Source organism: Phoxinus phoxinus (genome assembly GCF_949152265.1).
Source record: "Phoxinus phoxinus genome assembly, chromosome: 9".
NCBI lineage: Eukaryota > Metazoa > Chordata > Actinopteri > Cypriniformes > Leuciscidae > Phoxinus > Phoxinus phoxinus.
The window spans coordinates 36,912,884-36,929,754 of record NC_136884.1 but is presented as its reverse complement, the minus strand read 5'-3'; the positions used below and the strand labels follow the sequence as shown (position 1 = coordinate 36,929,754).

General features: G+C 43.3%; 1 pseudogene across 1 annotated transcript; it reads left to right on the top strand.

The window, feature by feature from the left end:
• Positions 1-439: 439 nt before the first annotated feature.
• Positions 440-16,605, top strand: LOC307004562 (tripartite motif-containing protein 16-like; annotated as a pseudogene). The gene is made up of 9 exons (XR_013800703.1): positions 440-456; positions 552-692; positions 1,611-1,872; positions 4,231-4,533; positions 5,178-5,273; positions 5,361-5,594; positions 8,216-8,375; positions 9,568-9,615; positions 13,005-16,605. The product of XR_013800703.1 is annotated as a tripartite motif-containing protein 16-like (transcript).
• Positions 16,606-16,871: the final 266 nt, after the last annotated feature.

The window sequence follows — 16,871 nt, the reverse complement described above, 5'->3', positions numbered from 1 at the left end:
TAGCCCCTCCCATCTCGTTACCTGATCATTGATTAATCTTCCGCACCTGCTTTGTTCGTTACCCTCTTTTGTTTGCTCCCTATTTAGTCTCCCTGTATTTGCTGTCCTGTGCTGGATAGTCATTGTTGGTCATGGTATGTCTTTGTATGTTGCGTCCCTTCATGTTTTCCCTCCGTCAAGTCTGTTCGGTTCTGTGTTTCCCCCTCGGGGTAGTTTTTGTTGTGTTTGTTTTATTTTATTGTTTAATAAAGAAATTAAACCCTGACCTGCATTTAAGTCCTCACTCCAACCACCGTATCGTGACAGTATTACTGCAGTTAGTAAAGGTGTTGTCCTGATTCTCAATAATAATAATACATTTGATTTTTATAGCGCTTTTCAAGACACTCAAAGACGCTTTACAAAAATAAGATAGACACAAAAGCAAAAGGATGGGGGGATGGAGAACTGGGAAAGGTCTGTTAAATGCGAAAGCCAAGTTCAAAGAGGTGAGTTTTGAGGGCCAGCTTGAAGGATGTTATGGTGCTTGAATTTTTAACGTGGTCTGGAAGAGCGTTCCAGAGTGTTGGTGCAGCAGCTGAGAAGGCTCTGTCGCCCCAGGTCCGGCGCTTAGTCCTGATGGTTTTTAGTGTGTCAGCATCAACGGACCTGAGGCGGTGGGCAAGAGTGCGGCGGGTTAGTAGGTCAGAGAGGTATGGAGGGGCAAGGTTATTAAGTGCTTTGTATGTGAGGAGAAGTATTTTGAAGTTGATCCTGTGTTTGACTGGGAGCCAGTGGAGTTTGTAAAGGACAGGGGTGATGTGGTCACGATGGCGGGAGGAGGTGAGAAGACGGGCAGCTGAGTTCTGGACATATTGAAGTTTATTGATAATTTTGTTTGGAAGTCCATAAAGAATGCTGTTGCAATAATCCAGTCTTAAAGTGATGAGTGCATGGATGAGTGTTTCAGCTGTAGAGGTAGACAGTGATGGGCGGAGGCGTGCAATGTTGCGAAGGTGAAAGAAGGCAATTTTGGTTACCTGATTGACATGCGGTACAAAGGAGAGGGTGGGATCAAAGATGATCAAAGAAGAACACAATAACTTGTGTTCTTTGAGTGACTGTCTGAGAATGAAATCTAGCGGATGATTTATGATATGTGACTTTACAGCAGGGTTCCTCTTTCTATTCCTGGAGAGAGACACGAGAGTTTAGTTCCAGCCAGGGGCGTAGAATTTAGTAGGGACGCTAGGGACATGTCCCTACCAATATACAGTGACACTGATATATCCCTAGCAATAATTTCGATCAAAACTTAAAATATTGATGTCCCGTCCCCACCAATTTTAAAATCAAACCTACGCCACTGGTTCCAGCTCTTACTGAACACACTTGAATCAACAAAAGGTTTTTGCATTTAAAATAACAATCAGGTGTGTGAGAGTTTGATCGAAACTGAACACAGTAGGAATGAGGAAACTGCTTTACAGATTTGCAGACACACCTGTTTTGCACACGTCACTCAAACACAGAACCAGGAAACTCTTTAGTTCAGGGAAAGATATACTGTTGTGTGTTTGTCTGTCTCATGCAGTAAAATGGCAGAAGCCAGAATTTCAGTGGATCTGAAGGAGTGTGTCTGGATCTCCTGACGGACACAGTTTCTGTAAGAGCTGTATTACATGTCACTGGGATCAGGAGGATCAGAAGAGAGTCTACAGCTGCCCTCAGTGCAGACAGACCTTCAGTCCAAGCTTCACCTTCAGACCTGCTTTAGCTAAAAACACCATGCTGGCTGAACTGGTGGAGAAGCTGAAGACTAAACTTGCTGCTGACTGTTACGCTGGAGCTGGAGATGTGCAGTGTGACGTCTGTACTGGTATGGAGCTAATATTCTGACAAAATGATTTGAATTTGAATTGTGTAAATTTGAATTATTTGCAAGTGTAATCTAACAAAATTGAATTTTAGGTGGTAGTTTAAATAGTTCTGAATTTGAATTTTTTTAAACGAATATTGAACATTTGAAATTTAACAAATTGAAATGTTTTTATGGCTGAATTTTATAGACATGTATTTTCAAACAGTAATATTCAGTTTAAAAAAATTCAGATTCAAGTTTTCAAGATGAAGAAATTCGGAACTTCAAATTCAGTTTTCTAAAATTTAATGTCAAAAATTCAAGTTCAAAAATTCAGATCTGACAGAAAGTAGGTCACAGGTCATCCACAGGGAAGAGTAGATGATCTCAGAAAAGTCGAACAGAGTATTTTGGCCAATTGGGGACTGCGGAAGTTTTCCAGCGCGAACGTGGTGGTGGTTCAAGAGGTTGCCACTCTCTGACTCTTGTCATGAATCGCCCGGAGGTAAGTGATTCTTAAACATGAATGATTTTGTGTTTATATGTTAGGTTAGCGTTTTCAGCACGTGGGACATTTGTCTAAGCGGTCTCTGTTGTTTGTTTTAAAGTATATTTTGTGTAAAATTGATTAGAACGCCACCGTGTCTACTAGACCTCAGTTACACAGACAGGACGCGAGCGGCGCGACGCAACACAGTGCTTGAAGCGACTGTTGCAAAGAGCTGGGACTAGGTCAGAAATAGGATGGGGAATCCGTGTGCTGTTGGGGATTTCACGGGTCGCGTCCGGTCTCTGCGTCGTAGGCTACATGTAAGCATAAGGTAGCCTACGAGAGGGTGTGCTGTATCGTGAATACGACGCAAACCAGAGTGCTTGCAACCCCTTCAGACGTAAATTATTCACGAGACAGCACTAGCCTTGCACGGATTCCCCATCCTATTTCTGACCTAGTCCCAGCTCTTTGCAACAGTCGCTTCAAGCACTGTGTTGCGTCGCGCCGCTCGCGTCCTGTCTGTGTAACTGAGGTCTAGTAGACAAGGTGGCGTTCTAATCAATTTTACACAAAATATACTTTAAAACAAACACCAGAGACCGCTTAGACAAATGTCCCACGTGCTGAGAACGCTAAACACAAAATCATTCATGTTTAAGAATCACTTCCGGGCGATTCATGACAAGAGTCAGAGAGGGGACATTCTAAAACGCTTAACGTGAAAAACGCTTAACGTGGCTCTCTGTACGAAGACAGTGATAGGACCAAACTCAGTAAAAATCATATTAATAAAACATGCTTTGTGTAAAAAATCAGAATATGAACGCAATGCGTTTCCGCGTTAAGCATGTTCACCATAGAAAACCGTCAAGAAAACGCTTAACGTGGCTTACTGTACAAAGACAGTGATATTAAAGGACCAAACTAAGTACACATCATATTAATAAACCATAGTATGTATAAAAAATCAGATGAGCCCAGAATATGAACGCAACGCGTTAAGCATTTCCTTACCATAGAAAACCGTTATAAGAAAACGCTTAACGTGGCTTACTGTACAAAGACAGTGATATTAAAGGACCAAACTCAGTAAAAATCATATTAATAAACCTATAAAAAATCAGATGAGCCCAGAATATGAACGCAACGCGTTTAATTAAGCATGTTATAGAAAACCGTTATAAGAAAACGCTTAACGTGGCTTAATAAACCTTAAATGGTCCTTAGTATGGTTTATTAAGGACCATTTAAGGTTTATTAAGCCACGTTAAGCGTTTTCTTATAACGGTTTTCTATGTAAGAACATGCTTAACGCGTAATTAAACGTATTGCGTTCATATTCTGGGCTCATCTGATTTTTTATACAAAGTATGGTTTATTAATATGATTTGTACTGGGTTTGGTCCTTTAATATCACTGTCTTCGTACAGTGAGCCACGTTAAGCGTTTTAGAATGTCCCTCAGAGAGTGGAAACCTCTTGAACCACCACCACGTTCGCGCTGGAAAACTTCTGCAGTCCCCAATTGGCCAAAATACTCTGTTCGACTTTTCTGAGATCATCTACTCTTCCCTGTGGATGACCTGTGACCTACTTTCTGTCAGATCTGAATTTTTGAACTTGAATTTTTGACATTGAATTTTAGAAAACTGAATTTGAAGTTCCGAATTTCTTCATCTTGAAAACTTGAATCTGAATTTTTTTAAACTGAATATTACTGTTTGAAAATACATGTCTATAAAATTCAGCCATAAAAACATTTCAATTTGTTTAATTTCAAATGTTCAATATTCGTTTAAAAAAATTCAAATTCAGAACTATTTAAACTACCACCTAAAATTCAATTTTGTTAGATTACACTTGCAAATAATTCAAATTTACACAATTCAAATTCAAATCATTTTGTCAGAATAATAGCTCCATGTACTGGAAGAAAGCGCAAAGCCGTCAAGTCCTGTCTGGGGTGTCTGAACTCTTACTGTCAGAATCACCTTGAACAACACGAGAGTTTCTTTAAAAGAAAGAGACACAATCTGACTGATGCCACTGGACGACTGCAGGAGATGATCTGCCAAACACATGATAAACTCCTTGAGGTTTTCTGCCGCACCGATCAGAAGTTTATATGTCTGCTGTGTACGATGGATGAACATAAAAACCACGACACTGTATCAGCAGCAGCACAGAGGACAGAGAAACAGGTATGAACTATAAACTAGACACTGATGATATAATGTTGACACTATTTATATTGGCACCATATGATCAGGAAACATCATTCACACCGCAGACGTCAGCAGAAGTGAACAGAAGCTGCAAGTGACAACTGAAAACTCATCTCTTCCGTGAGCACTTGACATAAAAAAAAAATAAATAAAAATAAATAAAAAAAAAAACTTTTATCCTCCCTTGTTTGGCTTATGCTACTCGGAGCAATGCCTGAACTTTGTATTTTGAGCACTTCTTGCGTTATTTTTGCCTCTTCACGATGACTCGCTTGCTGTAGTCCTCAGTTGTAAGTCGCTTTGGATAAAAGCGTCTGCTAAATGACTAAATGTAAATGTAAGTGGACTTTCACTGCTGAGTGTATTCGTGCTCCGCACTGAACTTAACAGAAAATATGGTGAAAGACACCATAAACATAGTAAATAGACATATAAACATGCAATTTTAGCTTGCCGTGTGAAATAGGCCTTATGGTTCATGTTAATGTACAGTGGTAGTATCTGATGAATTATCCCTTCAGGACTTTGAACCTACAACCATTTACTAGATTAAATTCTTCTAATGATGATAAAGTGACATTAGTATAAAGTGACATCTCTGTCATTGGTTTGTCCTTTAGCACCAGCTGAAGGAGACGCATAGGTCGTTTCAGCAGAGGATCCAGCAGAGAGAGAAAGATCTTCAGCAGCTGAGAGAGGCTGTGGAGTCTCATAAGGTGAGTCTGGAGAAGAAGAGAAGTTTGAGACGTCTCAGTCAGGACTCACTGAAGCTCACTGTGTGATTGTGATGTGTGTCCTAACAGCGCTCTGCACAGACAGCAGTGGAGGACAGTGAGAGGATCTTCACTAAGATCATCTGCTCCATTAAGAGAAGACGCTCTGAGGCGACCCAGCGGATCAGAGATCAGGAAAAGACTGCAGTGAGTCGAGCTGAAGGACGACTGGAGCGACTGGAGCAGGAGATCAATGATCTGAGGAGGAGAGACGCTGAGCTGGAGCAGCTTTCACACACACAGGATCACATCCATTTCCTGCAGGTAACAGAGATCTAGATGAACAGGGTCATAGTGGACTTGAGCAAGAGACTCACAGAGAAACATTTCATGAGAGCAGAATTCGCCGTTGACTGAAGTGTTGATCTTACAAATGCATTTCAGCTCTGGAAAGAAAACATGTTCTAAGCTCTTTCTTCTGAAAGATTTATTCAGCTGCCAAACTCCACTAGTTCCACCAACAGTTAAAAACTTCCATAACATTTAAACTTTTCTTTTCAAATATTTTCATTCTGATTTATTACATCATGGTGAAATTGATGGTACCAATTTTGAGTAATGTTCACCAAAGTTGCTTCAGGTGATCTTCAAACCTGATGGAAGTGCAGTTTCATAATTGTCTGACCGTTCCCTTGAGGATCACACCCATGAGTATCTCAATCTAGATCGCATGGTGCACTACCTAGATGACTCCCTGTGCACCTTATATCATGCCGGGCTCAAAGAGCAGACGAGGGCGTGCATGCCTGGGGATGGCCCTCAAGGGATATTCTGTGAGGACGTGGAGTCTGTACTCTCCCACTGTGGTTCCCCCTTCACAGTGGTTGAAGAGGAGGAGGATCCCTAATACGGTTGTATTGATTAAAGTGTGTTTAGTCACTTCCTTTAGATGCTGTTACAGGGAATTCAATAGTGCTCCAATGAAGAGATGGTATGATACAATGGTTTAGTTTATTCACATAAAAAAGGAAATAAACAAAAATAAACAATCAGTACACTGTAAGTTATCCAAAACAAATTTATTGTAAACAGCGATAACACCAGCCAGCAAGTGTCACTATATTGACATTAACAAATACACTGAAAGGCTCATACAATGGTGGTCCCGGAGCTACATATTCTGGAATGGACTTCTACCCATGCTCCCACCCTTGAGGTCTGTTCTTCTCCACCGGTCCCACCAGGCCTCTCTGGTTTCGAATTGTTCCCTGGCCCTCCTTCCTCTGCTGGTTCTGTCCGGCCTCCAAGCTCCTGCGTCCCAACCATGGAGGGCATCCAAAGCCATGTCGTCCTGGCAGGTTCCATCCAGCGCCTCGGCTCCTCCCATTCCTCTGGCTCCACCCAGATTCCCTGCTGTGCCTCAAGCTTCCTGGTCTTCAGCTTGACCTAGGTGTTCAGATTCCTCGACTCCACCCCTGGCCTCCAAGCTCATGACTACACCTCGGTCTGTCAACCCATCGGCTCCACCATGGCTCCACGCTCCTTTGTCTCCACAGTGGTTCATCATCCCTCAGATGCCCCTGGGCTCCCTCGTCTCTCCGGCTCTGCCTTGGTAAGGCATTACCCTGGTTTCACCACGGCTTTCCGAACTTCTGGTTGCGCCTCTGTCCTCCACCCCTTAGTTCCTGTTTCCCTCTGGTTCCTCCTCCATCCTTGCTCCCACTGGATCTGCCTTTGTCTTTCAAGCCCTCGGTTCTTCCTCAGTCCCGCGACCCTGTGGTTCCGCCTTGGCCCTCCAGATCATTGGTGTTGCCCTGGCTCTTCACACTTCAGCTCTGTCCGGATCTGAACCTCTCCCAGCTCCGCCTCGCCTCGGTCCCCTGGTTCCACCCAGACCCAACGCCGAGGCTCCACCCTGGTACCTCCATCCATCGGCTCTTCCTCCAACAGCTCCTCCATGGTCAGCTCCTCCGCCGCCGGTGCCACTGTGGACCCGATGGTTCTGGACCCCTTTTCCTTCTACTTTGGGTTTTTGTTTGTTTATGAATCCTTCGGGTGGCTAGCAGCCAAAAGAGCATGGAGCCGATGAGTTGACCGGCTGAGGAGAAGTCATGGACTTGGAGATCAGAGGAGGAGCCAGAGTATCCGTGAATAAAAAATAGTTTGGTTTCTGTTACTGTTTAGATAAAGGCATATTGAGTACCTGTCATATGCTGCAATTAAATCCTCATCTCATTGTGTTGCTGTGTTAACGGGAGCATTAAGGGTGTTCACTGGGACCCCGTCTAGATAGAAACAGCCCTTAATTATTATTAGCAGATTCTTTATCAGCCAAAGGTTTTCTGAGAAAGTTCACATATAGTGAAATAATAATAATAATAATGCGTTTATTTTAAATAACGCCTTTCTACACACTCAAGGTCTAGGTATGCAGGGGGCAAGACCATGGAGTGCTTTGAATGTAATAAGGAGTATCTTGTATTTAATACGAAAGCGAACGGGTAGCTTCATAGGATAGGAGTAATGTGGGAAGATTTCTTTGTATATGTGAGGACCCTAGCTGCAGAGTTCTGAGCATATTGGATCTTATTTATTGATTTATTGGGTAAAACATAGAAAAGAGAATTACAGTAGTCAAGCCGTGAAGTGATGAAAGCGTGAACTAGGGTCTCAGCATCATTGGTATTTAAAAACGGAGTGCAATATTACGTAGGTGAAAGAAGGCAGACTTAGTGAGGACTCAAAGTGACTTAATGTAAGTGGCAAACGCTAGAACTTATTGCTGTAAAATGAAATAATGAATATGAGAAGAATTAAGCTGATGCTGTGAAAGTGCTGGATTGAGGAGAGTTACTAAAGATCAATGAGATCTGCACAAATCTGACAGTAGTGCAGATTATTGATGAAGTGTGGAGGTGATGAGCTCTGATTTCTGTTTTCTGTAGAGTTTCCAGTCTCTCTCAGCTCCTCCTGAATCTACAGACATAAATGACAATCCCTTCAGTTCTCTCTCCTCTTTTGATGGCGTGAGAGAATCTGTCCGTCAGCTGAGAGACAAACTGGAGGATTTCTGCAAAGAAGAGATCAAGAAGATCTCTGACAGAGGTAAAGTCCAGGGGCCTCATGTATAAAACTTTGCTTACATTTCATCCTAAAGGTGTGTATAAAGTATGCACAAATTGTTTAGATTGGTAAAACCGTACTTATACCCAAATCTGCGCAAAATTCCCTTTATAAATCCCAGCCAGTGGAAGATTGTATGTATGTACATCTCCACCCCATCTCCTCCCCGAAATAACCATATATGGAGCTTACAACACCTAGTTGTACTATGCATATTATCATCTGCAGGTCATTTCCATGCAGATTCCCATCCATGTAATACTTCTGTGTTTAGCGGTAAGACACTTGTTGGGAAATATGAGATACGGACTGCAAATGACATTTGTGCCGTCACGTTACATTGCTAAAAATCCTTGTCTCGTTTTAGAATAAAAATACCCATATAGCCGAAAAACTAATTATGCTTGACACAATTGTATAAAATACCTTTCAGCAGAGGTGGGAGCAAGTCATAATACCAAACAGAAACAAGTAGAGTTTATATTTGCCTCGACCTTACTTATTTTTCCTTCAGAAATTATGAACTTTCTTAATAATACATTTATACATTGATTTATTTATTATATTATGTATTTATAAGTGTTTTTTTTTTTTTTTTATATTACTAGGCCTATATAACAATTATAAGAAACATGTTGAAGATAAAACAGTTGAAGGAAAATTCACAAGTGTAAATTTGTTTTTATAATAAATTTTATATGTTGAACTTTTCTTATATATTTTATGGAATATCACTTACAGGGAAATGACAGAAGTTAACTTTCCCATAAAGGGCCAATATTTGACCACTTAAATAGATTTCCAGGTGCTTTTTTTCTTCTAACCATGTTAATACCTAATCTTAGAGGTGAATGCAGTTACACAGCAATTACAACAGTATAAATAATGTTGGACAAAAACTCTAGCTGCTCACTAAGGTAAAAGAGTGCGTACGCACAGTCTACACAGCCCTTACGGTGCACACATATTTACGGCTAGTTTGTTTTTTTATAAATCCCGATATATGCGTAGAAAATTGCATATGCACATTTCTATGCCCGTTTTCTCTCAGAAATAATCCTCAATCATCTCAGATCATGTAGAAGATCGTATTAAAAATCTCTTAGGAACGGATGCAGGGATCATTTTCTCTTGACATGATAATCACACTCTTCATGTCTGTTGATTTCCACAGTCACTCTCTCCAACATTGTTCCCAAGACCAGGAACGACTTCCTACAATGTAAGTCACTAAGAAAACAAGCAGAAAACTCAGTGTGTTCATGTTCTTCCTGTAGAAGCTGAAAGAAAACATGACAGAAGAGTTTTAGAGTTGATCATTTAAATGATGATTTGCACAGGAAATCTAGTAAATTGTACTCAGACAAAGTATTTTTGAATGCCAAGGTAAATAGTTTTTAAACCGTTGGACCAAGCTTCTTTTATTTTTATTTTTTAGATTAAACAGACAAGTTATTTTTGAGATGTCATCATTTGAAATTATTCTGTCCACTAAAAAATAGTTTGTTCAATGAACAAACTAATTGTGTGAAAAAGTTGTTCTTAATTTATGTCTGTACAACAAGACTAAAACAAGTTAATTTAAACAAATAAAGTTTTATTAAAATCCAACTTAAAAGATTTACGTTCCTGTGTTAATATAATAATTAGCAAAATCTTGCTAGCATACTAATGACAATTATGATAATTATTTTTATTATGTAACGTACAGGATGAGCAAGTAAGCAGAGACTGGTCTCAGGGTACGTTTACACAACAACGATGTACTAAATACTGAAAAGTTTTTCCTTTGCACTTTTTATTTGTACAGACGATAACGTTGTCAAAACAATCCCTGTTCACACAGATTCGCGAAAACCATTAAAAACGCTGTATTCTGCCGCCAGAACATGCCGTCAAACATAACTGAACATTAAACACTAACAGTCATTTCCTTCAAAAACATAAAATTACACGTAATTTCAACATTTACTCTCCTGAACCGGACCTATAGTTTCATAGGCAACAAGTAATGCAATGCAACAAATTTTTCAGGTAGTTCCAACACAAATGATTAAGTAAACTTCAGTTCCCTATCAAGGGAACTCCCGTTGCGTTTACGCAATGGGAACACTTCCAAGTGTTTCGTCATGAAGCACGTGTATAATCAGTCCAAAGAATGAGCGGGACGTCAGGTGACGTCATAGACCAGGAAACTATAAAGCACCCCTGAACGCAGAGCGTGACAGCTTCTGTTTCTTCAGCGAAGCGCTCTCTGTGTGAATCTGTCTTGTCTTATTTATTGTTGTCTGTCAAGTTGCAATATATATTTTATGGCAAAAAAACAAAAAAAACAAGCGTTGTGTTGTTCCCTGCCCACGTTATTTTATGAGCGGGGACACACACACATCAGCTTGTTTGGGAGTGGAGCATGCCAACAGTCAGTTCTCGAGGGGACTGACTGTGAGCATTGCGAGAAGCTGTCCGTGAGGACGCTCCGCACCCGCCGGGCGTTCTTCGAGGAGGACGGTTTGGTTTGCGTTCCCCGAGGCGTGGGTCCCGCTGTTGCCGAGGCGCGGCGGTGACTCGTATCGTGGGGTTCGCAAACGGATCTGACAGCGGGGGTTGAGATGGGCGCGCCCTATCTCAGCTTTCATCTGCCAGATCCAGTGCCTTATCTCGGTGAGAAGTACGCTCTGCAGTTTCTCCTCCCTGCGATGAGGCACTCATGCTGCGATTTTCTTTGGCAGGACCATCTTCCTTTTTGCACATAATTGGCTAGAAGTGATGGCGGTATTCCGAGAATCTCAATACTTCCTGTCAGACCCGAGAGGTCACCATGTGCCTGTCCTTCCGGACAACACACTGATGGTCTCGTATATCAGAGCAGATATCCTGTTGAGGCAGGGGCTGAGGCCCGGGGAATGAACACTTCACCCCGAGGTGGTGGAGCTCCTTTGGGAGAACTTCGGTAAAACTGAAGTCTACCTTTCGCATCGTTTATACAACGCATTGCCCTTTGTGGTTCTTCCTGACGCATCCAGCTCCGCTTGGACTGGATGCGATGTACTAGGTGTGGTTGAGGCTACACCTGTACGCATTTCCCGATATCTTTGCTCCCGGGAGTTTTGGCGGGTCGGGGCTCATCTATTATTAGTAGCCCCATTCTGGCCGGCCCGAGAGTTTTTCTCAGATCTACTGTCCCTTCTAGATGGCTCTCCCTTGGAGATTCCGATCAGGAGGGACTTAGCGTCCCAATCAGGAACACAATATTTCACACTCTTCCGGAGTTATGGATACTGTGGGCTTGGCCTCTGAGGGGGCCCAGCTCATAGATTCAGATCTCTCGACCGAGGTCATGGAGACCATACTCCAGTCTAGAGCTCCCTCCTCGAGAATACTGAATATGCATTGAAATAGAAACTGTTCTCTGCCTGGTGCGGAGAACACCTTCTGAATCTTGTTATCTGCCCTGATGGTACAGTACTTGATTTCTGCAATGAATGTTTCTTTGCTGGGTTATCTCTGAGGAGAGATCCTTAATTTTGTTTTCTCCATGGTACATGAGGCTGAGGCCTGCACGTACTTGGATTTGCACCTGGTAGGGTGATAGTCTTTCTTCACCCCAGGCCGGGTTGTATTCCTAGGTCCCTACTAAATGTATGGGTCATTTGTGCTGCAGGCCTTCTGTCCTCCACCTAATACCCCAGATCAGGAAAAACTTAATCTGTTATGCCCTGTCCGGGCTTTGGATGCTTATGTCAACAGAGCTGCCCTGTGGCGTATATAAGAGCAATTATTTGTTTGCTTTGGGTTAACTAGTTAGGTTGCCCTGCCTCTAAACAGATAATGAGCAAGTGAGTAGTTGAGGCTATCTCACTTGCTTATGAAGCGGCCGGACAGCCTTCACCTTTGGCTGTCCGGGCCCATTCTACGAGGAGTATGCCTGCCTCTATGGCTCTAATTTCGGGAGTTTCCCTTCACGACGTTTGTGATGCGGCAGGCTGGTCCTCACCGCATACATTAGTCAAATTTTATGACTCAGACCTCTCCACTCCTGGGGCTAGGTTGCTTGCTTCTTAGTGTGCGCAAGGACTTCACACAGAACGGGCACTTGTCATTATGGTGTAGTGGGCATGGGGTTCCCATTGCGTAAACGCAGCGGGAGTTCCCTTGATAGGGAACGTCTCTGGCTACGTATGTAACCTTAGTTCCCTGAGAGGGCTGCGTTCGCCTGCCATACTTCCTGCATGCCCTGATCGACTTGCTTCAGGCTTTTCAGAAGCTGTCACGCTCTGCGTTCAGGGGCGCTTTATAGTTTCCTGGTCTATGACGTCACCTATGATGTCCCACTCATTCTTTGGACTTATTATACACGTGCTTAATGATGCAACACTTGGAAGTGTTCCCATTGCGTAAACGCAGCGCTTTGTTCCCTCTCAGGGAACTAAGGTTACATACGTAACCAGAGACGTTTAAGTGGATTTTACGCAGTAAAATTAAGTAAAGACAAAATGTTCAGCAATTGTGTGTTTTTAAAGTAAATTAAACAAACAGAAAAAATCATTTTACAGTGTACATTAAAAGATCAGATTCATAATTCCTGATTCTGTTGCGTTTTCTCTCCATCAGATTCCCATCAGTTCACTCTGGATCCGAACACAGCACATAAACACCTTCATCTGTCTGAGGAGAACAGAGTGATTTCCAACAATAATACAGATCAGTCGTATCCTGATCATCCAGACAGATTTGATATGCGTCAGCAGGTGTTGTGTAGAAGAGACTGTGTGTGAACGCTGTTACTGGGAGATCGAGTGGAGTGGGAGATGTGTGTCTATATCAGTGTCATATAAGCAGGGGTGCACATAACTGGTACGCAGGTACGCATGCGCGACAAAAATCAGGAATGCGTAATGCCACTTGTACGCGCCTTTGCGTACTTTAAGGGTAACTGTCGCCAAAATGCAACATAGGCAGTGTTCATTTAATTTTTTCACGTTTTAAATGACGACCACGTCAACGAATAAAAACTAGACGGAAATTAGGGAGGGACGATTGGGGAAGAGATCCAGTCAGAACTGATTTGCGTTTGTGGTAGAGATGCGCACATTTGAATTGTAACGTGCTGATCTACCCGGCGCACACGAGTTGGCATGCGCTTGATGCATGTCTCAAATCGTTAAAAAACGTCTGGGATAAAGAGAAGAGCAGACATGGATAGATCTGAATAAGAGAGACGACGCGAAAGAGAGCTTTATTCGGTATGCTTTTCTGTGCGAACACACACACATACGCGACCCGAAGCGTGCAGTCCTGCACATAGACAGCGCGCAAGGACTGAATTGAGCTCTCTTTCGCATCTGAATGGACAAATACACACAACATTATGTCTAAATGTCAGTTTTGGAGAGCATTCACGTAAACACAGTCGGTTATGTCTTTACAGAACGTACAGTGCATCAGTGCAATTGGATCTGCATTCTGCACACTCGGTCTTAAAGTGACAGTGCGTAATAAACCTAATGCCTTCTGTACACTTAATATTGATCAAATAACAAAATAAAAAGAGAAAATTCACTGCTGTTTAATAGCTTTAATAAGGATTAATTATATTTAATTTATACAAATAAATATATCTGAACAATCAAATAATACTTTAAATAAATCTTTTCCAAAGGTGTTTTCTATCATTTTAGGTAGTTTTTTCCCCCCACGCTGATGTAAATTTAAGTGTTAGTTTTTTTAATTAGTTTGGTTTTAGTTAGTTATTTTATGCTATAAAAACGGGAATGTGACGTCATTCTACAGAGTCGACAGAGACACAATGAGACTCATCCACACAGTCCAGACCACATTCACACACACACTCTATTCTGGGTTTAGCCTTTATAGTGTTGGATCATCAGTGATACTGTGTTGATGAATCAGATTAGACTGTAGAGAGATTCTACCCATAATGCTTTGGGCTACATGATAAATCAGTAACAGTGAGATGTTACAGAGTCTCTTATTTTCTCTTCATTACATTACTAACACAGCTGAACTTCTGTCAGTGAAAATAACATGTTTAGGTTATTCCGGTCAATCTCTCACAGGAATTCAGACACTGGGTATTTCACCGTGCGTCAGAGAGCTGGAGCAGAAACAACTGTCACATACATTTATCCTGCATGTAGTTTACTTTAAATAACAGATTTAGATTTAGAATCAGATTGTAATTATACATGTCTCCTTGCCAGCATTGTAGTTGAATTAATGTTATATTAATACTATCCATAAATCATTAAAAACTGACATCAAGGATAAACACATCAACAAGTGTACATTATTGTGTTTTTGTATGTATTGTATATTTTAATATCTTGAACCAGACTGTCCAAGCTGTTTTTTAAGACAACGATCATGTGCGCTTAGAGCCATCACCCGCTCAATATGATGAGATGAATTCACAAAGGAATACCTTCTTTCCCGTTTAATCTGACATAATATTCGACCACAGCTGTTTTTCTTTCCCTCTGTAAAATTAGGTATCAGCTACAGCTAGGTAACAACGTTGATAGCTCCTCGTCTAGTCAAGGTAATGTTGTCGCTAAAATTGACTAATTTGGACACTGTTTTTGTCACAGTGTCTGGTTTGTGTTTCCCTGGGTTAAACACTAGAGGTCCTCAGTTTTCACGGTGTCTAGGCATTCTCACTACGTTTCCCATGATCCTGTCTGTCACTGAGTGTTCATTGTGTTCAGCTGTTTCTCGTCACCTCGTTTAGCACTTGTGTATTTATACCCTGTTAGTTTCAGTGTTTGTCACGAAGTCCTTGTTATGTATCACGCCACTTCCGAGTCCTGTTTTGTTTCTTGTTTTATGTTTGGATTGCTTCTTTGGTTTTGACCCCTGCCTGGACTTGTTTGTGAGTACGGATTACCCTCTCAATAAATACAATACTGCGATTGGATCTCCCTTGTCTCCTTGAGTGTGGATCGTGACAGAAGGACTCCGTCATACTCAAGATCCAGCGGTATGTTTGTCAATGTCTCTTCCCCAGCCATCGAGCGGGAGAGAAGACAATTTTTGGAGGGGATTTTGGTCAAATTTCGCGGGACCCGTGGAGGCCGCAGTAGAGGAAGTGGTCGAGAGGAATCCCTACACCACTCTCCACTCTGGCCCCTTTTCGACCCTGGGTTGGTGATGTCCAACCTAGAGCCCCATCCGCCACTGACTCCGCCCATCCCAAATCCCCAACCGCCGCTGATTCCGCCGAGCCCAGAGCTTGGTTCGCCGCGGTTTCCATCCAGCCCAGAGCTGGCACATAGCCATCAGAAACAGCGGAGGAAGGGTAAGACCTCCAGTCTTCCCAAGGAACCAAAGGCGGAGCCTCAGATGCCCTTATCTGAGTGTTTCGCTTGGTGGGAACCCGGTAGATTCTGGGGAGACAGCAGCATCCACTCGCTCTCGAACACGGCGGAGGAGGAGGAAGACTTCATGCCTCCCTAATGATCTGGAGGTCGTCCCTGAGCAACCCGCTGTCGTCCAGGAGGCCGTGCCCGTGCAGCCCGCTGTCGTCCCGGAGGCCGTGCCCGTGCAGCCCGCTGTCGTCATGGAGGCCGTGCCCGTGCAGCCCGCTATCGTCCCGGAGGCCGTGCCCGTGCAGCCCGCTGTCGTCACGGAGGCCGGGACGATCCCACCCCGGTCGCCCCGGACGATCCCACCATCAGTCCTGCCACGGCCAAGAGAGCGGTCTTCCTTTTTTATGCGTTGGAGGTTCTGCATGCATGGAGGAAGCACACGTCTGCCGATCCAGAGACTGCTCACGTCACGCCTGCCGAGCCTGAGCTTCACGTCACGCCTGCCGAGCCTGAGCTTCACGTCACGCCTGCCGAGCCTGAGCTTCACGTCACGCCTGCCGAGGCTGAGCTTCACGTCACGCCTGCCAAGCCTGAGCTTCACGTCACGCCTGCCGAGCCTGAGCTTCACGTCGCGCCTGCCGAGCCTGAGCTTCACGTCACGCCTGCCGAGCCTGAGCTTCACGTCACGCCTGCCGAGCCTGAGCTTCACGTCACGCCTGCCGAGCCTGAGCTTCACGTCACGCCTGCCGAGCCTGAGCTTCACGTCACGCCTGCCGAGCCTGAGCTTCACGTCACGCCTGCCGAGCCTGAGCTTCACGTCACGCCTGCCGAGCCTGAGCTTCACGTCACAGTGTCTGGTTTGTGTTTCCCTGGGTTAAACACTAGAGGTCCTCAGTTTTCACGGTGTCTAGGCATTCTCACTACATTTCCCATGATCCTGTCTGTCACTGAGTGTTCATTGTGTTCAGCTGTTTCTCGTCACCTCGTTTAGCACTTGTGTATATATACCCTGTTAGTTTCAGTGTTTGTCACGAAGTCCTTGTTATGTATCACGCTTGTTCCTGTTTTGTTTCTTGTTTTATGTTTGGATTGCTTCTTTGGTTTTGACCCCTGCCTTGACTTGTTTGTGAGTACGGATTACCCTCTCAATAAA